Raw genomic sequence first — 25,221 nt, 5'->3', positions numbered from 1 at the left:
ATAAAGAAAATGAAGATTACACACACACACACACACACACACACATACACACACACAATGGAATATTAGTCAACATGAGAAAAAACGGAAATCTTGCATTTGCGACACCATGGAGGGACCCTGAGGGCATTATACTAGGTGAAATAAGTCAGAAAGGGAAAGACAACTACTATATGAGATTATTTACACGTGGACCTCGAAAAAGCCAAACTCATAGAAACAGAGAATAAAGGGAAGGTTGCCAGGGGCCAGGGATGGGATGTTGGTGAAAGGTACAGACTTCCAGTTATAAGATGGATGAGTTCTGGGCATCTCAGGTGAGGCAAGGTGATTACAGTTAATAATTATATACTTGAAATTTGCTAAGAAACTAAACTTTAAATGTTCTCACCACAAAAAAAGAAATGGTAATTATGTGAGGTGATGGAGGTGTGTGGTAATAATTTTGAAACATGTGTATCAAATCAGTACATTGTACACCTTAAACTTACACCATGTTATGTGTCAATTTTACATCAATCAATCTGGAAAATATGTATAAAGGGAGGGGCAATGGCTGTCAGCCTTAGGGCACTGGAGAAATCCCGTTGCAGCTCAGAGAGAGGAACAGGGAACAAAAGCCAACCCTAGGGGAGCGCAGAAATGCTTGCCAGGTTCAAACAAAGGGAGTCAGGACCACCTCAGAGCTAAGAGGTCAGCCCTCTTATGACCAAGGGACCAGCGCCTCTCTGTGGCTGAGGAATGGCTTGATCAGATCAATAGAATCCCTTTCACCCCCAGACCCTGTCAGGATAGGACCCATGGCATACAGGTAAGTTGCAAGAGATGGACCCTCTCTGTGGGCGAGGGTAAAGGGAATCCTTAAGGGGGAGGATGTAGCAGGTCACCAGGAAAAAATATCCAAACCAACCCTCTCCCTAAACACCAGGATTGCTAGAGGAATTTAAACTGCTGCTGTGCTCTGAGTGTAACCATAGCAACAAGAACTCCAAATCCAGCCCGGAACATAATTCGATTTGCTCAGACCCTTGCCCAGCAGACAGAAAGGTGAGCCAACTTTCAGGTCTATAAACTATTTACTTCTGTATCTACTGTGCTGCACAAGATGTCTAGCTTTCACCAGAATTCCGCAAGGAACATGAAACAGCAAGCAAAAATACACTTTTAGGAGTCAAAGTAATCACGAGAACCAGACTCAGATATGGAACAGATGCTAGCACTATCAGACAGGGAATTAGGGTAATGATAATTAATATGTTAGAAACTCTAATGACAAGATGGGCAGTGTGCATGATCAGATGGGTAATTTTAGCAAAGAGATAGAAACTGCAAGAAATAACCAAGTGAAGATGCTAGAAGCAAAAAATAAATAACAGAAGAAGAATCCCTTTAATAGGATCATCAGAGGAAGGAATCCAGGGATATGAAGAGAGATCAACAGAAATTACTCAAATTGAAGCAAAAAGAGAAAAACTAGTGTGTCTATGTTGAGGGAGGGGCAGGAGGTCCAAATATCAATTTACTGTAGACCGGATACCGAAGAACCAGCTGTTTGCATAATTGGAATCCCATGTGAAAAGAAGTGAATAGGGCAGAAGAAACATTTTAAGGAACAGCAACTGAAAGCTCTCCCAAGTTCATGACAGACACCAAATCACACATTCGAGAATCTCAGAGAACACCAAGCGAGATGAACACAAAAGAAACAAACAAGCAAACACAACACTTACCTAGACATGTCATGTCAAACTTCTGAAAACAAGAGACAAGAGAAAATCTTAACAAAAGCCTTGTAGGGTCAGGGAAACAAATTACTTACAGAGGAGCAAATAGGGTAGTTATGAGGACTCCTCAGAAACAACACACACCAGAAGACAGTGCAGTGACATCTTTAAAGGATTAAAAGAAAAAATTACTGTCAATCCATAAATCCAGTAAAAATATCTTTCAAAAATGAAGGATCAATAAAGGCTTTTGCTGACAAAAAAGGGACAGTGAAAATTTATTTCCAGTAGACTTAGAATACAAGAAAAGTGAAAGGCAATTTCTCAGGAACAAATATGGTATCTACACTTAGATCTACAGAAAGAAATAAAGAACACAGGACATGGAATAGATGAAGGTAGGTTAAAAATGTATTCTCCTACTTTAATTGTTCTAACAACAATGGACTATCTAAAGCAAAATTATCCACAATGTGCTGTGTTTTTATAGATTATGTAAAAGCTATACGAATGAGAACAATGAGAAAAAGGATGGAGTGAGGACTTGGGAAAAAACCCTGTTGGTCCTTGTCCTACATGTGCAGAGGCATCGTACTACTTGAATAAAGGGCTCCAATTAATTTAAGGTATATACTATAAACCCTAAGGCAATTAGTAAAAAAATATATATATATGTATACATATGTATATATGCATAATACTTATACCGTATGTATATATGTATGATACCTGTATGGGTTCATAGGTATAGATGTATATATACATATACACACATATGGTATAAATACCAATCAATACAGAACCTAAAATGATTAACAAATGCTCAAATAACCTAAGGGAAAGCAGAAGAGGAAAAACAGAACAAATAGAAAACAGCAAGATGATGGATTTAATCCAGCTGTATCAATAATCACATTAAGTGTGAATGGTCCACACATACCAGTTAAGAGCCAGAGGTTGACAGATTGGATTAAAAGTAAACAAATGAAGCTAGAGCCAACTCAGTGCTGTCTATCAAAAACCAACTTTAAACATGAGGACATGGAGAGGTTAAAATGGAACAGTTTGAAAAAAGATATATCATACAATTTTGATCAAAAGACAGCTTGAGTAGCTACACTGAAGGCAATGTAGTCTTCAGGAAAATACATGTCATCAGGGACATTACAGGATGGTGAGGGGTCATTTCTCCAGGAAGACAGGAATACTAAGTGTGCACACAGCTAATGACAGAGCTTAAAATATATATGAAGCCAAACTGCTAGAATAGCAAGGAAATATAGGTCTGTCCATAATCACAGATTTTATTCACTTCTCAGTAATTGACAGAACAAGTAAGCAGAGTGTCAGTGAGGGTGTTTCTAGATCTCCTGAACAACACCATCCACCAGCAGGACCAAGCTGACTTTCATAGAATCCTCCATCCAACGACAGCAAAACACATCTTCTCACGCGCACGTGGGGCTTTCACCAAGACAGATCACATTTTTTAGCATAAAACAATCCATAACATATTTAAAAGATTATAATCATAAAAAGTATGTTCTGAGACCATAAGAGAATTAAACTAGAAATCAATAAAAGAAGGATACCTGGAAAATCCCCCAAAAATAAATGTTGGAGAAGGGAGAAATCTTCCTTACAAAAGAATTACAATCAATGACTGTAAAAACACATGAGGGAATGAAAATCGTTATCAGAACATCACAGGAATAATAATTGCTGCACACAAGATAGAACCAGTTGGTAAAAGACAATCGAGAAACAGATGTTTGCATAGCATTGAAGTTCTTCTCCCAAAAAGGTGCTTGTTTATAATGGAAAATGTAGTGATTTTACACTACTTTTACACCCTCCAGGCGTCTCCACAACTGGGCTTCACATCATCAGTAAGGGGACAGAATGGTGCTGTTACACAGCATCTCTGCGCAAATCTCCTCCCCACACACAAAATCCATTACCTCAGCTTAACCACGAGAAGAATAAAACAAATCCCAAATGAGGCATATTCTACAAGCTTCCTGACCAGCACTCTTCCAAAAGAGTCAGGGTTGCTAAAAACAAGCCAACATGGAGGAACTGTCAAGTATGGGAGGAAAATACAGAAGATGACAACTCAAGGTGAGGCGAGACCCTGGGTTGTCCTGGAACAGTGGGCACAGTGAAGTCCAGTTAGAGATTTTGTTGGCAGGTTAATTTGCAAGAGTGAGATGTTAACACGGCCGAAAGCTGTGTGAGGAGCATGTGTTACCTCTGCAAAGGCTCTGTAGTCTAAAATACTCTCAAAATAAACTTTAAGAGGGCTTCCCTGGCGGCGCAGTGGTTGAGAGTCCGCCTGCCGATGCAGGGGACACGGGTTCGTGCCCCGGTCCGGGAAGATCCCACATGCCGCAGAGCGGCTGGGCCCGTGAGCCATGGCTGCTGAGCCTGTGCGTCCAGAGCCTGTGTTCCGCAATGGGAGAGGCCACAACAGTTAGAGGCCCGCGTACCACAAAATAAAATAAAATAAAATAAAGTTTAAGAAGTCAGAAAAAAAAAGAAAAAGTTAAAACCCAGATGTGACGCATAGGGACCATATAGCAATATGGGCACGTAAACCTAAACAGAGAGATGTTTGTATTAAGTGTTAGTGATGAGCTGCCAATTAAGAGACAGTGACTGTCACACCGAATGAAAAAGCAAGACCTAATTATGATCTGTCTAGAGAAAATGCATATTAAATATAAAGACACAGATGAAAAATCTAGAGTGGGAAATTGTATGCCATGCCAACATTAATCCTAAAAAGAAGCAGTGAAAGTATTAATATTCAGGACAAAGAATATTACCAGGGAAAGAGAGGGACATTTCATAAAGATGAACTGGATGGTAAATTCAAGAAGACGTGAAGATTGTAAATATGTATGCACCTAATAGTAGATTTTCAAAGTACATGAAGCAAAAAACTGAATAGAAAGTTTACATAGACAACTATGTAATAGTTGTTAGAATTTTCAATATTCATCTCTCAGTAATAGAACAAGGAGACAGAAAATCAATAAGTATATAGATGACTTGAACAGCACTGTCAAACAATGTGATCTAATTGAAATTTATAAAATGCTGCACTTAATGGCAAAAAGGCATTCAGTTCAAGTGCGTGGGGAATATTGAATTCAACAAACCTTTTGCCAGGTTCTAAATCTAAAAAGAAAGTAAATCATCCTGAGAATATTTGTTGACCACAAGAGAGTTTAGAAATGAATTATAAAAATATATCTTAAAATATACAAATATATGAAAATTAAACAACATAATTCTAAGTAACCCATGTGTCAAAGAAAGAAAAGCACAAGTGTAGCTAGAAAATATATTGAAAATGAGAACACAGCATATGAAAATCTGCGCTATCTAGTTAAAATAATGCTACACAAAACTTTCTGTCTCTACATGCTTATACTTGAAAAAAAGAAAGACCTAAAATTCAATGAATTGAGTTTTTAAGGTGCCAAAAGAAGATCAAAGTACCCAAAGGAAGTAAATGGAAGGAAGAAAGAAAGAGTGGAAATCCTCAGATTTTACAGGCATTAAAGTAATAATGATTTATTATGAACAATTTCATGCCAAAATGTTTGGTGATTTAGGTGAAATACATGAATTTTTGGAAGGACAAAAATTAGCGGGAATGAATCAAGACAAAATATAGGACAAAAAGCCCTACATCTATTAGAAGTATTAAATTTGTAATAAAAAATTTTTTCCCACAAATAAAACTTCAAACCCAGATAGCTTCACTGAAGAATTTTATCCACGTTTCAGTATGAAATAATACAAATACTACTCAAATTCTTTCTTAAAATTGAGCAGGGAAAACACCCAATTTATTCTCTAAATCTAACATTACAATAATATCACGACCAAAAAGTCGTAAAAAAAGAAAACTACAGAAAGATATCCTTCATTAAATGGACAGAAGTACTTAATAAAATGCTAGCAAATGCTATACAGTAAATACGTATCTACACATGTACAAAGAAATGTAGATCATCATGCCAAGGTTGGATTTGTCTGAGCAATGCAAGTGTGGTTTTTAACATTCATCAATCAATTAGTATAACTCACCACATTAACCAAGTGAAGGAAAAAACACACTTTTCTTATGGAAGAAACATAAAATAATTTCACAAGTTTCCACATCTATTCTTGATAAAACTCTCAGGTAACTATGAATAGAAGGGATCTTTCTCACAGTGGTAAAGGGTAGAAGAGGCAAGTGAACAAGCAATGGAACTGACAAAAACCTCCATCTGACATTGTACTTAATTGTAAGAGACTATGGTTAAGACAAAGCCAAGAACCCTCTCACCTCTTCTATTTAACCTTGTACCCAAAGTCCTAGCCTGTCCATTGAGGCAAGAAAGAGAAATACAAGATACACACGTTGGAAATCAAGAAGAGAATCGTCTGTACTCTGGGGATACCTTATCGCTAGACTAGAGACGGCCCCCCGCGCTCCTGGCCGGGCCCCCCATCCCAACCTTTTGTACCAATAGGAAGAGCACAGGCTGGAGGCCTTCAGAGATTTCTCGGGACCACCCAGGTGGAGGCGTAGGGGTGAGGGAGAGCCCAGGTCCCCGCTCGAAATTACAGGTGTGGCCACCTGTCCATCCCACAGTCTCTGTGCCGCGGCCTAGGGATCCTGGCGAGAAGGCGGGGACCACACCGCCCGCTGCTCGGGGATCCGCACATGGCGGGCCTGCAGAGGGGCCTGGGCCAGGAAGCAGCCCGTGATACCCCTCTTTTCACACACACACACGCAGGCACAGTGCCTACAGGGGCACACCTGTGTACACATGGACACACACACGTACACACGCACAACTTCACAGAGCCAGGCTGTAAAATAAAACGGTCTGTTCTGACCACGTATACGGTTTACACTGAAAATATCAAAAGCTTTTTCAGCGCATTTGACACCAGCTGAGGGCTAGTTCAAGGCTACGGGATGCTGTGATCCCGCCCACAGGGAGCCCTCATTGCACGTGCCCAATGGGTGAACGGTGCAGTCGGCAGGCCCCACACTGTACACACGTTTGCTGAACTCCCACGCACACTCAGCTCCAATCTGTTGACGTTCTAGAACAGGCCTCACTCTCCCCCAGAGCAGAGGCCTCCCCTCCATCTCCTCCCTTCACCCGAGGCCACCCTCCGGGAGCTCCTGGCCGGCTGGGTGCAGGCCCGGGGTGCCCTGCGAACGCCGCTGTCTCTCCCACCCCCATCTGGCCCCAGGTTCCTGCTCCTGCGGGGCTGCGTCGCTGTGGAGGCCCGTGCGGCCCTTCCGGAACCTGCCGCTGTGTCCAGCGCAGCCACCAGCGGTGCCTTCGGAGACAGAGGCCGAGGCTGAGGAGGACTGTCCAGCAGGGGTGGGACGGTTTGCTGGGACCCCCAGGCCATTCCTGACACAGATCCTTCTTCATCTCTCCCCTCTCTCTCGGCCTCCCCAGCGTCTGAAAACCCAGTCTCAGCCCTCGGTTACTCCCGAGGGTCCATTTCCAAAAGAGTCAGCTCTGAGCCACGAGTGTACAAGCCCGGTCTTCCTGCAGGGACAGCCCAGCGACAGCATACGCAGCCAGCTTCCGTGCTCCAGGCCCACCCACGGATTTTTGGAACAAGGCACACAGCACGCTTATGAAACGCCCTCTCCCCTCTGCTCCGGCTCTCGGCTAACCTGACTGGAAGGGGACTCCAGGCCCATTCACGCCTGCTGTGAGCTCAACACGCCTGCAGAGGGGCAGGTCGGGGGTTCCTGGGGGTTCAGGGGAGAGGCAGGGTGCAGACCCAATCCCCTGGGCGTCTCCAAAGTGCGGTTTCTGTGAATGAAACATAGTTGAGTGATGCTCAGAGAAAGGCCCCCCAGACCCTCCATCTGACAACAGACACGTCTGTGCTCAGAGCTGCCAGGGCCTCACAGGCAGGGGTGAGGGGCTCTGGGGGCTCGGAGGAATCTGTGCTCCGTGTCCACGGCTGCAGAGTAATTCAACCTGGCAAACGAGCACCAGGCGCTTGCCTCCATGGACCTTCCACAGGAATGATGGTAGCGTCAGGATGACACGCAAAGACGGGCAACCAATCGCTGCCTGAAGCACGCTGGATGCCTCCACACACCACCTCGCAGGGAAGCCTCACCACGGTCCCAAGCGTATACAAAGTAATCTCTGTTTTACAAAAAGAATGAAGGCTCAGAGCCTTCCAGCAATGGGCCTGAGGTCACAGCACGTCGGGTATAAAGGCAGATTTCTCTAAACCTGGGGATCAGGCATGTGGTTACTCGTTACAGAAAAATGATAACTTACATAAACGTTCATTTCCTTGTGTTGGTTCTCCTATTTTCTCCCCCTCACTCCTCGTTTCAGGCAGGGAATATGATGCTTTCCAGCTTCCCTTTCCTTGACTCAGAGGCAGCCCTCCGAGGAGAGATGTGTCTTCACAGGCGTCGGGACCAAACATCTGCTTCCCTAGAAATACAACAATTACAGTGAAGCATTAGGATGCACGAGCTGGGAGAGCACATGGTCACCTTCCGCGCGGGTGCAGGAACGAGGCGACAGTTACATTCACGTACTCTAAGAGGATGTGGGGATGTCAGGTGAAGCGCTGCTACTGTGGGCACAGAGGACGTTTTCTATTCCGCCTCCATCTCCTACAGCCCCGGGAAGTGACCCCCACCCCGCACTTAGGGCGATGTAACCGTGGGTCACCCTGAAATGCTGAGGCCCCTCTGGTTCTGGTTCTCCAGGAGCCGCGGGGCTGAGCTGGGGGGGACCCCCTGCCTCGGAAGGGCCTGGACCACCAGATCCCAGCGTGGCCAGGGGCTCTTGGGGGCTGCAGCCCTGTGGGTGCCTGTGTGACCTTCTACTCAAGTCTCCACTGAGCAAGGTCGCTGAGGGCAGCACAGGGAGGTTCTCAAACTAGATGAAATGAGACCATAGAAATCATGTGTGTGGTCTCTGCCCCAAGCCTGGTACAGGCTCCCAAGCTCCTTGGGATTTCCTGGGCGACAGGAGTGTCTTTTGTTCTAATGAAGGGACTCTGGGTGGCTCCTGGTCACCAGAAAGACCGCGCCGTTTTCAGGAGCGTGGAATTTTCAGCTCCCCCCATCCTCCAGATCAGAGAGAGAGGGGCTGGGAACGGACTTAACAGTGGGTCACCCCTACGTGAGGATGCCCCATAAAGCCCCGGGTCGGGGCTGCTCGGTTGGGGAAAGAAAGCCCACGCCTGGTGCAGAGCTGGGAAAGGGGGGTCGTCCTGGGGGGGTGAAGCAGAAACTCGGGAGGGAGAGTGAGCCGCTGACTCAGGTGATGTGGAGCTCAGCGTAGAATCGCATCCTTGCTGTCACCCTCTTCCCTCTGGGGCTTCAGTGACAGAGCAGAGGGTAGATGCCGGGTCCCCAGGCCCTGGAACCCACCCCCGCCCCACAGCGAGAGGCCCTTCTCCCCCTCACTGAGACATGGGGATGCCTGGACCCGGAGCCCCTGAACTCGGAGTGGAGGCTCCTTCTCAAGAGGATGCCCCCCCAGAACGTCCCTGACATGCAGGTAGTCCCCGTGGACCTGGGTCATCTGACCTTCAACACACGAGGTGCAGAGTCACAGGTCCATTTGCAGACCAGGAAGCCAGAGACAGGAGGGCCAGCCCGGCTGGGGCCACAGTTTCTGACCCCCGACTCGAGACTGGGGCTCCCTCTACCCCTGATCCCTGGGCTGCTTGTCGGGAGCCTGGAGCGATGAAGACACTGGGCGCCTTGCCCCACCTTGCTGGCTCCCACCCTGGGCCTCCTTCCTGGACAGACAGCCTCGCAGGCCCGATGCTGGCTGCTCCCAGGGGCGGGTGCTGCGTGTCAGGCAGCGAAGCTTCCAGCAGCCGTAGCTCCGTCCCTCGTCCCTACACCCAGACGCCGGCTCCCTGGAGGTACCAGGCTTCCTTACTTCCCCGAGCGCAGTGAGGAAAGGCAGGTGAACAGTAACCCCAGACCAAGTCACAGCCCAGCGACCTCTCCCCAACTCTGTTCTCCCGGTCTCAAGGGCCGTTGGCACTAAGGACGTTAAGAGTAACCTCTCAGCCAAGCACACTTCAGCTGCCCCGCGACAAAAAGTGCCACCAAGCACATTGGATCTCATTAGCAAAAGTCAAATGCACCGAAAGCATTAAAGTTATGATATGAGGCCCAATTATCATGTCACAGCAACTGGGGGAAGTTGTCAAGGGTTGATTTATTCATTAGCTCAGGGAGGATTTCAGTGGCTCCCTCACTATGCGTTGTTATACAAGATTTGTTATACGAATTCAGGTTTTCATTTGTCTGCAGTGCAGCAGCTGGAGCGCTGGCGAGGCTGGGTCCACCTCCTCCCTGGACTCTGTGTCGGGGACCAGCCAGGCTGTGGCTGAGCTGTGGGTGACGGGGTGAGGAAGGCTGGCACCTGCTCGGCTGCTGTGTGCCCACAGGTGTCATGGGTTCTTGGGGGGACTCTTAGAAGGCCCAGCGCACCCCCCGGGCTCACGGCTTTCACTGCCAGCCCTGAGGAGTGGGGTTCCACAGGGCTCAGGACATCTCAGGAGCGAACAGCCGGCTCTGTGCAAGCAGCTGGCACCGGCCATAGCTTCAGGCCAGTCTCTGCCCAGACAGAATGGTCATCCCAGGAGAGTATGTTGGGCAAGTGAATAGAAATCTTCCCGACAAGCCCTTCACTGCAGGGAGGTGCTTCGCTGCCCCAGCTATGCCCAGGTGGGGGTCTGGGTCTCCGAGGGTGGGCGCAGGGCCCTGGCCCCCTTCAGAGAGAGGCTTTGCCTGGAGCCCCTGCCCCTCCCTCACTGGACCCCATTGCCCATCCAGTGGATGCCCATGAAACTGAGGTGAGGGGGGCCAGGTGTTATTAGCCCCCCATTTCAGAGGAGAAAACCAGTGAAGAGACAGAAAGGCGTTGGTTGTTACAGAAGCTGGAACCCAGGGGTCCTAGAACCCGAGGCCCTCTGCACCACACCCAAGACCACAGCCTGGGTGACCAGCCGGGCCTGGGTCACACCTGGCCTAGAGCCAGAGGGCCCCTTAAGGACTCGGGGAGAATGGGGAGAACCAGCTGTACGGCCCAAGGCTTTTCCACCCACACCTTGCTGGTCAGTGACGACACACATCAAACTTCCCTGCCCTACGTGTCCATCAAACACAGCAAGCCCATTTTACAGCAGACACTGAGCAGGGTGTGACCTCCTGTGGAAGATGGCACTCATGGTGAAGAGTCACCATAAGTCAGGTCTGGCAGGAGTCCTAGAGCAACTGGCACAGGGAAGGTTTTGTGTGGACGTGCTTGGGATGTAAATCTCTCTGACAATCGTGAGCTGTGCTTGTTTCCTAAATCTCTGTCTGTTGGGAGACAAGGAAGCTCTAGCCTTGTCGTCTTGCAGGGGACAACTGGCCTCTGGGTGAGGTGAGCTCCAAAGGCCGCTGTTTAAAGGGCCGGCCATGGTTCTGTCCCTGCAGCCTCAGATCAGGGCCTCACAGCCACTCTGGGGCCACTGCTCCCCTGCTTCCTGGCACCGTTGGTCTGAGCAGGTGCAGCACATGGTCGGGGGCGGGGGCTTCCTGGTCTTCACCGCACGGCCCCAGGCTTGATCCTTGGATCCTGATAGAGACACAGCTAATCCGAAATACGGTGACATTGGGAAAGGGCGGGGGAAGGGGCATCCCTGTCCAGGTTCACAAATCAGCTCCTTGCTGCCCTCTCGGGACTGCGGTTACTGTCCAGACCCAGCTTCACCTGCCTCCAGGGAGCTTCTCCCTGATTCCAAGCTCCCTGAGCCTTTGGTGGGTCCGGGGAACGCTTGACGCCTTCCCTCTGCACCATGAGTCTCACCCATTTGCTTCCTCACCTTTTCTGCCTGCGGATTCAGGAGCCCTGGTCTTGCTTCCCAGGATTTTGTCACCTAGAGAAGAAGAGAACCAAAAGAATGGCAAATAAATGTCACAGTTCATGGTAGGAAGTCGGGCCTTTGTTTTTTTTCTCTCCCTCACAAATAACCTTGTCTTTACACAATGGCTTCTATCCATTTTGGGGGTTACTAACCTAACACTTAGTATACGAGGTAGATCCTTTCTCCAGAAAACCAAAACATATTCACAAGAAGAATATTCTCCATACAATATAAGCCTCCTTAATTAACCCATTCCCGGGGGTGGGGCAGGGAGAAGAGACCCCCTGCATGGGAGAACTCCCAGCTCGCCCTCCCTCCGCCACACCCTCAACCTGTCACCTCCGCCGTCGCCGTAGGGGCCGCTCTCTCAGATCTGCTCACCCTCCTGCCCAATCGCTTAAGCTTCGAGCGGAAATTGCCAAGGGCACAAATCCCCCTCAAACGGCTAAAACTAAAATATCAAAGATGGTTGGGAGCTTAGACTGCTGAGCTGGGGCCGTGCCTGGAAACGGCCTGGGTGGGAGGGACCGGTTCTTCCTGCAGCACCATTTATCGATGTTCCGACGCTAAAGTGAGCCTCGCTCCCTCCACCCCCAGCCCCTCCCTCTCTAGTATTTCATCAATGCACTATTATTTACCTTCCCTTTCCATTCAGAGCACGTTCTGATTCTTTCCACCCAGCACCTGAAGTTAGGGTTTCTGCATCTGGGGCGTTTGGTGCACAGCGTTTCAAGGGAAGTGGGGTCGCAGCCTGCTTGGTTCTGCTGAGTGACCCAGAGCCGTCCTCAGCGACGGCATGTCCTGGAGCAGAATGATGACCTGCAACCAGGCAGAGGTCGCCCACCTTCAGGGACACACGCTGCTTAACCGTGGGGGAAGTGAAGCAGATTCAGGGTTTGCAAACTCTTAGAGCATTTCCATGGTTCTCATAATCCGAAAAGAACTCGTCTTAGAGTCGAAACGTCTCTGCTCTACCACTTCCCGTGTCTTTGAGCCAATTTAGTCATCGCGCTTGAATCCGTTTCCTCCTGTCTAAAAGGGGCTTATGTGGTCACCATCAGGCTCCGCTGAGATGACACAAAGTGGAAGCAATTTGAATCCCTGTAACAGTCTATTTGCACAGTAGTATTACTGTCATAGAACGGTAACAGCCCCACTATGATGATCCCCAAACATGGGGCCCTTGTCCTCTGTTGCTTCTTGGGGCTCGGGGTGCAGGTGGGAAGGAGCTGGGAAAAGCCCCCATTAGATCACAGTCTGGGAGCATCGGTGAGAGGTGGGAGATACGGGGGTAAAGACTTAAATATGCTAATTTCCCCCAGTGACATGTGCTACAAACAAACAGCACAGAAATGGGACAGCCAGCGCCTGGGCTGGGTGACCTGAGTCCCAGCTGCTGTCTGGTGCTGTGACAGCTGAGCTGAGATCCAACAGTCGGAGGACCCAGCCACAAGACGTGAAGGAATCGTGTTCCAGAAAGAGAGCTGCATGTGTGTAGGATGGCCCATGGCTGGTGTGACAGGAACGTAGAGGGGGATGGGGCCGGGGGACAGGGGTCGACCAAGGCCCAATTCCAGCGGCCTCAAGGACCACGAGAGGATTTTGAGTCTATGACATGGAAACGCAACATGAAGCTTTCTACGGGAGAGTGAAGGAGTCTGAGAAGGTGTTAAAAATTCCCACAAATTTAGGAAAAGATTGTTCCTTAATCATGGTTACAAGTAGCCCCCAGAACCAGTTGTAAACACGTTCAATCTATCAACACAGGTTAGGTTTTGAGAGACATACCCTCTCTGGGACAACCACTCAACTCGCCTGAGTGCTACAGCGTGAAAGCAGCTGCAGACAGCACATAACAAGCGGGCTGACTCCGTCCTTATAGCACGTCAGTTACCATCTCAGGGGCAGGTGGGGCGGGGCCTGAGGGCAGTACTCTTTCAAAATTCAACTTTAGGTTATTTTCCTCGTGGAAACACTTCTCGCTCCGTTATAAAGTTGCACCATGATCTTTACTTTTGTGTTTTGTTGGTAGATGGCGAACAAAAAAAAAACCAACTGGAAACCACAGACTTAATGTAACAATGGCTATTACAGAAAAGTTTTGAAATATCAAAATCAATAAATTTATATGTTTACCAGTATTTCAAAAAAATAGGAATCAAAACACCACATATTCAATAGCTTCTTAATCGGTGTGCTGAGGTCTCCAAATTCTAACTCTAGGACACCCCATCTCAAAGATGCTGTACCCTGTCTAAGCGGCCGTCACCACTTCTCTCTTTCTATAAAATACCAAATTTCTTTAGATTATTTATGTTCTAGACTATAGTTCAATTGTCAGTCCATCAAATGGGGAAGACAGAAGAGACAAGATTTAAATAAACCATATGTGTAAAATTTCATTTTTAGCCCAGCGAAACACATTTTTAACTTCTGAACTACAGAATGCATTTATGTTGTTTGAAGCCATTATGTTTGTGGTAATTTGTTAGAGCAGACGTTGAAATGAATACAACTACATAAGGCAATTTCAGAAAGCTTTCTTTTAAGGGCAGAATAAACAAAGATTCAAATTTGTAACTAAATAAAGATGTATTCTTCAGAAAACGTTCAAAAAGCATTCTGGAATAGACGTCTCAGTGGAGGTGAAGTCTTATCCTCTTTTTTATAAATGGGCTCAAATCGGAATTAGATTATTTAGTTACCAAATAAATTCAAATATGAAATTTCAAATACAGAAAATATCCAATAGATAACTAGACATTCCCAGGTGGACTTAAAGAGTAAACAAGTTAGAAAAACAACTCTAGTCTCCCTCAGTAAAACAACCAAAGGGCTTGTGTTCCCCGAGATTCAGAAGCTGATGGAAAAGGACACAGGCAGGTGTTACATTATAAGCAGAAAAAAAATTGTCTCACTTTGTCTAACAGACAGACGATCCAGAATGTGTCCATTAACGCTGCCCCAGGGAGATATCTGCAGGCTGCAATCCCTTTACTTCCTCTAAATGGTAAACAGGACTGTCTGTGATCACAGGCAGACATTAATACAGCGCCAGCTGCATGCACCTTTAAACCCATGACTGCAGAACATCCAACCCTTCAGATTAAAGTTGTGTGGAAAGCAAAAGGAAATGTGAATTGACTTGTAAAAAATTTAAAAATGCAAAAAGGGAAAAATATTGTTCTGCCAAATGGTTAAAAAAAAAGGATAAAAGAAAAATTTGAAGTGTGAACTGTAAAAAGCTTGAGAAAGGAACATCACCAAGCCCCGAGCTCTCGTTCCCCCCAATATAAAAAAAAAATCCCTAGGAATTCACTGAACTGGCCTTGTAGGAGTTCTGGGTAATGATCAACAGAAAGCAAGCAAGTACCCGATCAAGGAAAAGACAGGTGAAACGGCAGGAAGGCCCAAGGGGTTCTCGCTGCCACGCACCCCTTGCTTTAGAGCATGGTCTTGCTTTGGGGGAGCAGGCAAAGCAGGTTGCCGTTCCCTCTCTAACCGGAGGGAGCAGAACAGAGCTGATCTGCAAAGTTTTGACCTGACTGGAGGCATCCTGAGACAGGAAAGCTGCAGGGGGACCTCAGACCAGCAGACGCCACACCGGGAACAGGAGAGCACGTGTGGAGACATTCACAGACCACCTAAGGTTTTGCAGAGAAGTTAGAGCCACGGGAATGAGAGAAACAGGAAAGCCACATGCAGTCCTGGGCAGGACACGTGCCCAGAGAAGACCTGAGGAAACCTGAAGCTTCCACCTTGGGCTGGTCCTCAGCCTCAGAGTACCTCTAGCTCATCAGCGGACTGACTGTCCCCAGCACAGAGCCACGGAGAGGAGGCTGCTTTTCCAGATGCCCAGTTTTCAACAAAAGGTATCATAATAGATCCCAAGTACTCTAGAATAAATTAAGTCAATGAGGCAGAAGACTCGTACACTGAAAACTATACCATATTTTTGAAAGAAATTAAAGAAGACATAAATAAAGGGGGAAAAAAACATGCTGTTTTCGTGAATTGGAAGATGTTAAGATGCCAATACTATCCAAAGTGATCTATAGATTTCTATACAATCCCTCTCAAAATCCCAATATCATTTTTTTTTTTTTGCTGACATAGAAAAATCCATCCTAAAATTCTTATGGACTGTCACGTACCCAAAAAAGCCAATATAATCTTTTTTAAAAAGTTAGAGAACTTGCTCTTCCTGATTTCACATTTACTACAAAGCTACAGTAACCAAACCCAAAAGACAGACATATAGACCAACTGAGTAGTGTAGAGAGCCTAGAAATAAAGCCTTACATATGCGGCCAAATGATTTTCGAGAAGGGTGCCAAGACCTTTTAATGGGAATTGAACAGGTTTTCCAACAAATAGTGCTGGGAAAACTGTATATCCACACACAGAAGAATGAAGTTGGACCCTCACCGTGCAAAAATTAACCAGTTGCAAAAATTAACTCAAAATGGATCAAAGACCTAAACATAAGAGCTAAGACTATAAAACGCTTAGAAGAAAACAGGGGAAACATGTCATGGCATTGGATTGGGCAGTGATCTGTCAGATATGACACCAAAAGCACTGACAGCAAAAGAAAAATAGACAACTTGGACTTTATCAAAGTTAAAAACTTTTGTGCATCAAAGGACAAGAAAGCGAAAACCCGGCCTACAGAAGGGGGAAAATAATTGTAAATCACCTGGCTGAACCACAAAAACAAAACACCAACAAGAAAATCCGAAAGTAAGCAGAGGCCCACTCTGGAGAACAGGGACCGGAGGCAGCGGTGTGGCCTTCAGGCTCAGCCGCCTTCCCAGGGGACCTGAGTCCCCGACTCCGGGGTCCCCTCTTCCCGGCTGCTCAGGCCGCTCACAGCCCTAAATCCGACCTGCGAGGAGGACCCACACCTGAGGGACCTGGGGGGGGGGGTGGGCAGCAAGGGCCTCCATTTACATCCCAGGCACACACAGACCTGCATGCACAAGTGTGTGTTCACACCTGTGCATGTGTGACGTGAACACTCGCAGTACACACCTGCATGCGGGCCCAGCACACAGGTGTACACGCGTGCACACACACACCTTGGTGCTTCCACAGGCTGCTGGGCTCCCCTGGCTTTGCCCCTGGGCCATCCAACCCTGTTGTATCCAAGTCTCGTCAGCCCGGCCTCATGGGAGAGGTGAGAGCTTATCTCGCCGCCTGTCACAGTCCAGAGGAGCTTCCTGGTGGGCGTCCACCCCTTACGCCCCCTACCCAGGTCTCCCAGCTCCGAAGGCTGCTCGTGACCCGTCTGAAGCCCTGGAGGGGTGAGAGCCTCGCCCACCTCTGCTTTAACTGTACCGTTCAAGGACCTCCCTGGACACCTCAGAAGACAGATCACTTTATAAATTCTTAAAAGTACATGTGGAAATATCAGAGTGGTCATTACAACATTATTCAGTCAGTTAAGAGTGCTTGGGGAAGAAATAACACAAAATAAATCTTCATTGTAAGGGCATCTTTCATTTCCAGCAAGTGATTAGCTGTCACTGAATCATCAATTTTATTTTGTTGCGTGGCTAAGATTAATTTTTCTAATTAACGGCCACGCGTGGAGCTAAGCAAACTAGCCTCCTTCTGCAGAAACAGGGCTTTCGGTCCTGCTCTGTGTAATAATCCCATATGGGCTGGACGAGCAGCCCCCAGGAGGGACGAGTCGCAGGCTGTGGGCAGGGATGTGGGGATCCCGACCTCAATCCCAGCCCGGCAGGAACGCTTCAGCCCACCAGGACCGCCGAGGCCTCGCAGGGCGAGTCCAGCCCGAGTCCCCCTCCTGCCCGGAGCAGCTCTGACCCTCAGAGGACAGGGTGCAGAGGGGGCCCTGGCGGCCCGCCATCCCGCTGCTGCCGGCTCAGGTCCCCTGGGGACGCAGGGCCACGGTGACGTGTCCCTGGACTCTGGGCCGGGAGGGAGGCTGGGGCTGTGGGAGACGGAGGCGGGGAATCCTCCCTGAGGCCTGATCCTGAGACCCCTTCTCACCCTGCGGGCTATGTCCAGGGGTCCAGGCACAGCCAGGAGGGGGCTGTGCACAGAGACGGTGTGGGCTCCGGCGGGGGCAGCCAGGGACAGAGGGGGAATTAGGAACCAGCATTTACTAAGAGCCACTGTGCTGGGAAGGGGTTGAGACCACCAGACAAAGGGAGCTGAGAGGGAAGCTTCCCGCCCAGCACAGAAGATGGAATAGAAGCAGAAATGGCTTGGCTGTTTGTGGGACCACCTGTGGCTGAGTCGTCGCAGAAGTACTCAGTGCCCCCTCCTCTCAGACAGGTGTGGCCACAGCACAGGCCGCCTGTGGAGCCCCCCGGGGGCGATGCTGTCCTGTCCCAGGGGCTGCAGCTGAGGCCCCAAGGGCCACAGGGGCTTCTGCAGGGGCTGCCTGGGGAGCCGGAGCCGTGGGGAGGGGTCGACAGTAGGGGCGTGGGGACCTCCCTAGACACAGCTGACCGTCAGCCAGCGGTCACCGCAGACCTCACAGGGGGACAGGCGGCCCATCAAGGCCCCATCCAAGGGCTCTCACAGCCAGGACTGCTCCCAGGGACCAGCCCCCCCGATGGGAAGCGTTAAAAGGAAAAATACACAGACACACACTGCTGTGTTTTCTTGGCTATCATTAAATGGCTTTGGGCAAATCCCAGGACTTACAAAATAAACACATTTTTCCTCTCAACGGCTTTGGGTGAAAATCCAGTCCACCGAGGTGGCCGTGTAAGTGCTGCTGGGACCCGTCTAGGCAGTCCCCCCGCCCCCAGCTGTCCCAAGGCCTCCACGGCAGGGCCGGGGCTGCGGGGGGAGGGGAGGCCTAGTCCTGGTTCTGGTTCTGAGCCGAGAGCCAAGCGGGGCCTCCCTGCCTCCCTGCCAGGCTGGCGCACACCCAGGCCCGGGGCCCCAGTCCCTCCTCCCAGACCCCCCACTTCTGTGCCGGGGGCCCTGGGTCATGGAACCGGGAACCGGAACACAGACTGTCGTCCCCCAGAACTGGTGGGCATCCTGTGATCCTCCTGGGCGTGTCTGCTTCCTTGAAAGGACGTCGTCACCTGTCACCTGACCGGGCTCTTCCCTTCTTACTCTCTTCCCACAAAGCTTGACTCGGTTGGACTCAACTGTCTGAATGCACGTTGCAGCACAGACCTTGCAGCAGACTCTTGTCCTGAGCAAACGTCTGGTTGGCGCCTCTGTTGACCCCCCGATGCTGTGACCCGTGAGAGCTCCACCCAGCGAGGAGCTAGAAGGGCAGGAGGGGCTTGGAGCGCCTACAGCCTAGGCCTGGAACACAGTTCCCAGGGCCGCAGGGTCCAGAAGGAGGTGGGTCCATCTCCACCAGCCTCTCGGGATGAAAGGACCATCCTGGCTGTGAAGGCAGCCCTGGTCATCCAGAGGACTTCTTGTTTGGGGACCAGAGCACCTGTGTTCATCTCACAGAGGGAAGACGCCTCCGGGGAGGCCTGATCGCCTGCTACAGACGCTCACCTTGGATCCTCGCCTTGGAGCGATATTCTTCTCTACCCGGTCCCAGGCCCCAGAGCCTCCACATTTCAAAAGCCTTGGGAGTTTCCTTTTTAAATCTCCTTGAATCTGAGAGCAAGAAAAGAAATTCCAGGGGGCTTCCCTGGTGGCGCAGTGGTTGAGAGTCCACCTGCCGATGCAGGGGACATGGGTTCGTGTGCTGGTCCGGGAGGATTCCACATGCCGCGGAGTGGCTGGGCCTGTAAGCCATGGCCGCTGAGCCTGCGCGTCCGGAGCCTGAGCTCCGCAACGGGAGAGGCCGCAACAGTGAGAGGCCCGTGTACCACAAAAAAAAAAAAAAAAAAGGCAAAAGAAAAAAGAAATTCCAGTGATCTGTGGAGCCTGTGGGAGAGAGATTGAGAACATAATGGTGAGGTTTCAGTGCATGGGAGATGATCCAAGTGCCCCGCAGGGGACAGCATCTTCAAGTCTTATGGTTGTGCGTGTTTGTTTATTTTTTAAAATTTCACCTGGTATATAAGTAGAGAAAAGTTTAAATTGCCACAACAAAAATATAGGTTAAAGAGATAACAAAAATCACCTTCTATAAGAGCAGAGTGAGGCCCTAGAGAAGATCACTGAGATAGTTTGGGAAGTTTCCTACTGGGAGATCATCTGTAAAAATAGAAAAAGGTAATTTTCCTGGAGTAGGAGGGCTGCGTGAGCGTGTACTGTCCACACTTACGCTCAGGATTCCAGAAGCAAAGGGAAAAACAGGCAGAAGAAGCGGAATGATTGCACTGTTTACACATTTTATTCTAGTTTATTTAGATAAGTTCCCAACTTTGCCTCTGCAAAAGTACTTGCAGTGATTTATAGGTTAAAGGCAATTTCTAACTCGGACTTACACTGGAGCGAAAGATGCAAGCGTTGGGTCTTCCAAACGGATCCAAGACTTGGGCCTCATCTCGGCGTGGAGAAGGGCCCGTCTCCTCCCCGTGGGCCTCATCCTGACGGGCTTGGTCCGCTCACAGCCGGGGCAGGGAGCCCTAGCCCAGCGATTGCCCCCATGCTACTGATCTTTCTTCTCGGACTTGAGTGGCAGGACGGGGACTCATGCTAAACTCATCCGTAGTTTCTATGGAAACCATGGGCTCTCTGGCAGATTCCCCAGCAGCTCTGGGGCCAAGGAGTCTCCACAGAATTGATCTTTCATGCCTTAGAACCTGCCCTGGGTGCAGAGAGGTCCCTGACGGTTTCGTGGGTGACCGTACCTTCCGCTCTGTAAACCAGGACACACAGGGCGCCCTGGCTCATCTGCAGCACCAGCTACGGGAGAGCGAGCATAGGATGCGCCTCCTCCAGCCAGAGATTTAGGTCACCTCGCTGTTCCCTCCTGAAGGCGTCTCATGGTCCTCACAGGGTGACAGCCACCTCAATGGGCAGGATGGCGGATAACCAGGATGGAAGATTCTGGTCCACCCGGCTGGGATGGAAGCTTTGAAATCTCCTGGAGAGTCTGTGCTGGGTCACAAGAGAGCCGGGTGTTCAGATCAGGGGATTAGACGTGCCAGGTGGGGAAGACACCCAGGCCGCTGTGATCGGCATCATGGCAGGAACTGGAGGGAGGCCCCAGAAGTGACTTTGGTTCCTGTGCCCTTGAGGTGACATTTTAGCTGAAATGGCACATACGGAAGCAAGTGATTTTTTTTTTTTCACATGCCGGGGTCCTGCCCTCACACAAGTAAAGCTGACGTGATACAAGGGACATTCTGGACCATGAAAAGCTCTCAGGTGCCACACAGCCCACGCCTCTTCCAGGAAGAACTAGAAACACAGCCCAACATCCTGTGTTTTTAAATCAGTTCAGTGAGGCAAATCCAAACCTGACCCACCTTCGATGGACACACAATCTTAATTTCAATACCATTTCCAATGATCTAGTCCAGTGGTTTTCACACTTGGATGCAGCATAATCACCTATGGATTTTTTTAAACAGTCTTGTGAATTATACCTCATATCTTCTGATTAGAATTTTCCAGGATAAGGCCTGTATAGAAACACATAAATCTCCTCCAATGACCCTGAGGCCCAGCTGCGATGGAGAGTCACTGATCTCACCTGAACCTGCCCTCAGCAAAGCCCCGTGGGACTCCAGTGTGTCCTTGGTGGACTCAGATCCCTGACATAATGGCTCTGATGTTGTCACGTGGACCTGTCCCCTCAGCTGCCCCACGGTGGGCGGTGCGGGCTTGGGGGGTCTACAGGAGGCGGCTCAGCGGCCAGAAGGAGGGGCCTGAGGAGCCCAGGAGACATATGGAGAAGCACGTGGGATGATGCTGTCTTGTGGGCTATATTTTGCATTCTTCAACTCATTTCTTATTTTAAACGCACCCTTTCAAGGCAGTGTTGGATTGAGCTGATTTGACAAATGTAGCCAAAAAGCCCATTTGAGTTCAGGGTTACACACTCGACAGGCAGGGGAAGATTCTGCGTTTAGAGCAAGGACACTGGCCCCCACCTGCAAGCACCATGCACGGTCATGGTCACCAATTCCATCTGAGGTCAGGCCTGGGGATACAGGGGAAGGAGGAGGGGTTTCTTGTCCTCCAGCTTGAGCTTCACAAGGCAGGAGCCAGCATCCCCTCCACAGATGTGTTTGGAAAGCAGGTGGAGGCCTGGAGGGCGCTGTGGAGTAAGCAGGGGCGGAGGAGACCCCTCCTCCCACCCTCTACCCCTACGCTCGCCTCTGAGCCCGGAAGGGGTCTTCTGGAGGGGACCCTGCCCTGTGACCCCCAGGGGTGCTCCCACCTGTTCCCGGGAACCTTCCCTCTTCAATCCATGGAGGAGCATGTGCGTGGGTGGGTCCAGGTCCCCGTGCACAGTCTCGGTGATGCGACCTTGGTGCAGACGTGATGTGACCACTGCAGAGGGAACAGAGAGAGTGAGGCTCTGGGTACCTTTCCTGCCTCTAGCCCCTCGGGCCAGGATCCGCGGGCAAGAAGGTGCCGTCCTGGACCCTGACTGCGTCTGGGTGACCCAGGGACCAAACTGCCCCCCTCGGGGCCGGGGGGAGGAGTGAGCCTCCGCACACTTCAGAGCCACAGAACCCCAGGCCGGCCCACCGCTGCCTACACCTCACCACCCCGTCCTCCCCACAGGGCCCCGGGGACCCGCCTCCACAGGGCGGGAGGTTGGGATGGAGGAGAGACAGAGGCGGGGGAAGCTGGCCTGGTAACAGCGGCGGCGAAGCAGCCCCATGGCGCAGAGGAGGCGCCGCCCAGCACACGGGCCGAGGGTGACGCCTAGGCTCACACCGCTCACCTCGCGAGCCCCCGACCTCCCCACCCGCTGGAGGTGGGGACCCCAGCCGTGGGAGGGTGTGGACGCCTTCTGTGCTCAGCCACTGCCCGCACGGGCCCCGCACCGCACACCCCTCAGGACTTTAGCTGTGAGAACGCTTTGCAGTGAAAACTGCCATTTCTCCCAAAAGGTCTGGGCAGAGCCGAGTTAGTAAACAGCAACTTCGTATCAATTCTGAAGCGGCTGGAAGGGCAAGAGAGAGAAGGGGGATGAGGGATTTGTTGAAAGTCTGAAGCTTTTCCTGAAACTACCACGCCCGCTGAGCGTCTCCCCAAGTCGCCCTCTGCTCCCCGCCCCCCGGGGGTTAACTGCTGCGTCCTTTGGCTCCAGGGCTCCAGCTGCAGACGCACTGTTTATGACTTTTCTTAACCTGACTGTTGAGAAGAGACTTCACCCCATAGCCGAGCCTGAGACTCTGGGCGGCTGGGGGGCATCGTCTCCAGACCTACCGTCCTGCAGGCTCACTCACTCCCGGAGCCTTGCCCGCGACAGGACCACATCACAGCAGCCAGCTCGCTCTCCTTTACATCTCTTTTCTGCCTTATTCCCCACCCTGGGCTCTTCCCCCAGGAAGCGGAGGAAGCGCGGGCCCAGACCCCGCCCACGGTGAGCCGGAAGGGGGCGGGGCCAGCCCAGAGAGTTCAAGTGAGGCCAGACGAAGCCAAGGCCCTGCGGTGGCCACTGGTCCGGAAGGAGACAGAAGCCAGGAGCTGGCCCGCTCTTTCTTCTCCACGCACACGAACTTCTCCGGCTTTAGCTGGTTTTCAGCCGCGACGTCTGCCCTGCGAGTCGCTGACAGGGAGGCCGGCTTGGCCCTGGATCGGAAGGACCACAAGGGCTCTGCCTCTCCCACTCCAACGTCCTCAGCTGTCAGGCCCCGTTAAGTTTTAATTTAATCGTCGCCGCTCTGTGCCAGAATTGTGTTTTATGAGCACATTGCCCCAAGTTGAAGGCTTGTACAACAGAGGCTTTAGAAATAAAAATAAAAGGATACTTAGATCCAGTGCTATTTTCACATGGGTAACGGGGTCACCGGCGGCCGTGTGCACCGAGCCCCTCATTCGCTCTGGAGGCTGAGCCGGGGCTGAAGGAGGAGACGCCGCCCTGGGGGCTGCCGGGGAAAGCCGGGGAGCTGCCTTCCCGAAGGTGGTCAGCGTTTCTGAGCGGTCAGTGCAGCTCCTGAGGGGCTGGCCCTCGGTCCCCTGCCTGCTCCCCACGCCTCGTTCCCACAAGAGGGGAAGCGTAATTACTGGCATCTCGTACCAGCCAATGGGGACTCTTGTATTGGGGTGTCCTGATGGAGACATAGTTTTACAGACTGTTTCATAAGTAACTACTAAGAGCCAATTAGATATAAAGAGACAGAGATGCCAAGAGGTGCATCAAGAGATCTAAGACCTGGAAAGGGTGAAGCAGGAGGGGGACAGAGGGGGATAGGGGGACAGGGCCAGCGCCGGGGACACAGGACACTGGACAGAGGGCCCTGGGGTGCTGCGACCAGGTCCCATGCCCCAGCTCCTCCACGAGGTGGCCTCGGGGGGAGCAGCACAGAGGGTCCTGATTCAGGGCAGGTGCTCGTAAAAGTGGGGAGCTAGTTTACGGGTGGGTCAGCTTTGTCACCACATGCTGAAGTCCCAAGGCCTGTGTGAACAGCCAGGAGAGGGAGCAGGTCCCCTGCTGGAACTCAGGGACGAGTGGCCCTGTGGGGAGGGGCGGGGGCCTGAGCAGCGGAGTCGGAGTCGGGGAGACCCAGCCAGGCCAAGTGTGACTCACTGGCAGCAGCTCAGGAGGGAGACGGCATTTTCCCTGAAGCTTCGAGACCCCCGCCTTCTCTCTCATCTGCATCGCTGAGAGGGTTAAACGCGGGAAAACTTGGAGAAGACTGCTGGCTTCTGGACGAGGAGGGGAATCGAGGGAACGTTGCTTCCAGTGGTGAAGGGGCCGCTGGGGTGCAGGGGTGGAGTCAAAGGTCAAAGCCAAGACGCTGAGGTCCAGGAGCAAGACGCAGGCCAGCCCGATTCCCCACGAGTGCTGGGCTGCTTCTGCCGCGGGACCCTCTCCTGCCTGCCCTGTGCCCTGGGGAGGGTGGGGAGCGTGGAGGCCAAGGGCAGAAGGAGGGCGGGAGCTCAGCAAAGGAGCTGAAAGCAGAGCTCCTCTCCTGGGCTCTGCATTCTGTCAAAAAGGGTGCTGTAATCTCTACAGATCCGCAGAGAGCAGAGCCAAGACAGAACCCGAGACAGACGAGTCCGGGAACCACCTGGCACCACTCAGAATTGTGACAGTATATTTGCTGTACTGCTTATTCACATTTGCATGTAAGAACCATTTTATACACTTTTTTAAAGTGTTCGGGAGAGTCTTGTCCCCAGACCCTAAGCTCCACTCACTCCTCTTCCCAAACACACACACACAGACACATACACAGAGACAGGCACACAAACAGACACACACGCACAGACACATATACAGACACACACAGACACACAGAGATACACACACAGACACACACAGAGACACACACAGACACAGAGACACACACACAGAGATACATACACACACACCCTCCTGTGGGAGTTCAGAAAAAGGAGAGATTGCTTCTCTAGAGGAGCAGGTGTTTGGCTGGGGCTGGAAGGTGGATTTCGATGCACAGACATGGGGATGAACAGGCCAGGGCTGAGGGTGGAGGAACGTGACACGTGCTGCTCT

At 50.6% G+C, this 25,221-nt stretch overlaps 1 long non-coding RNA gene across 3 annotated transcripts; it reads right to left on the bottom strand.

The window, feature by feature from the left end:
• On the bottom strand, window positions 1-23,082 carry LOC111165502 (uncharacterized). 3 transcript variants are annotated; one of them, XR_002642374.3, is made up of 8 exons: window positions 22,965-23,082; window positions 22,477-22,698; window positions 21,964-22,076; window positions 21,674-21,830; window positions 20,060-20,827; window positions 11,628-19,553; window positions 8,057-8,218; window positions 1-7,573 (listed from the first exon to the last, which is right to left on the bottom strand). It is a non-coding gene; the product is annotated as an uncharacterized LOC111165502 (long non-coding RNA). The 3 variants fall into 3 exon arrangements; XR_016393974.1 differs by having other exon boundaries at window positions 20,060-21,830; XR_002642375.3 differs by lacking the exon at window positions 21,674-21,830.
• Between the last annotated feature and the right edge of the window lie 2,139 nt (window positions 23,083-25,221).

This window comes from Delphinapterus leucas, chromosome 7, assembly GCF_059928025.1.
Source record: "Delphinapterus leucas isolate spDelLeu-1000000601 "Yukka" chromosome 7, BTC_Dleu_Yukka2, whole genome shotgun sequence".
NCBI lineage: Eukaryota > Metazoa > Chordata > Mammalia > Artiodactyla > Monodontidae > Delphinapterus > Delphinapterus leucas.
Note: the sequence above shows the minus strand (reverse complement) of the source record. Positions and strands in the feature narration are given on the sequence as shown.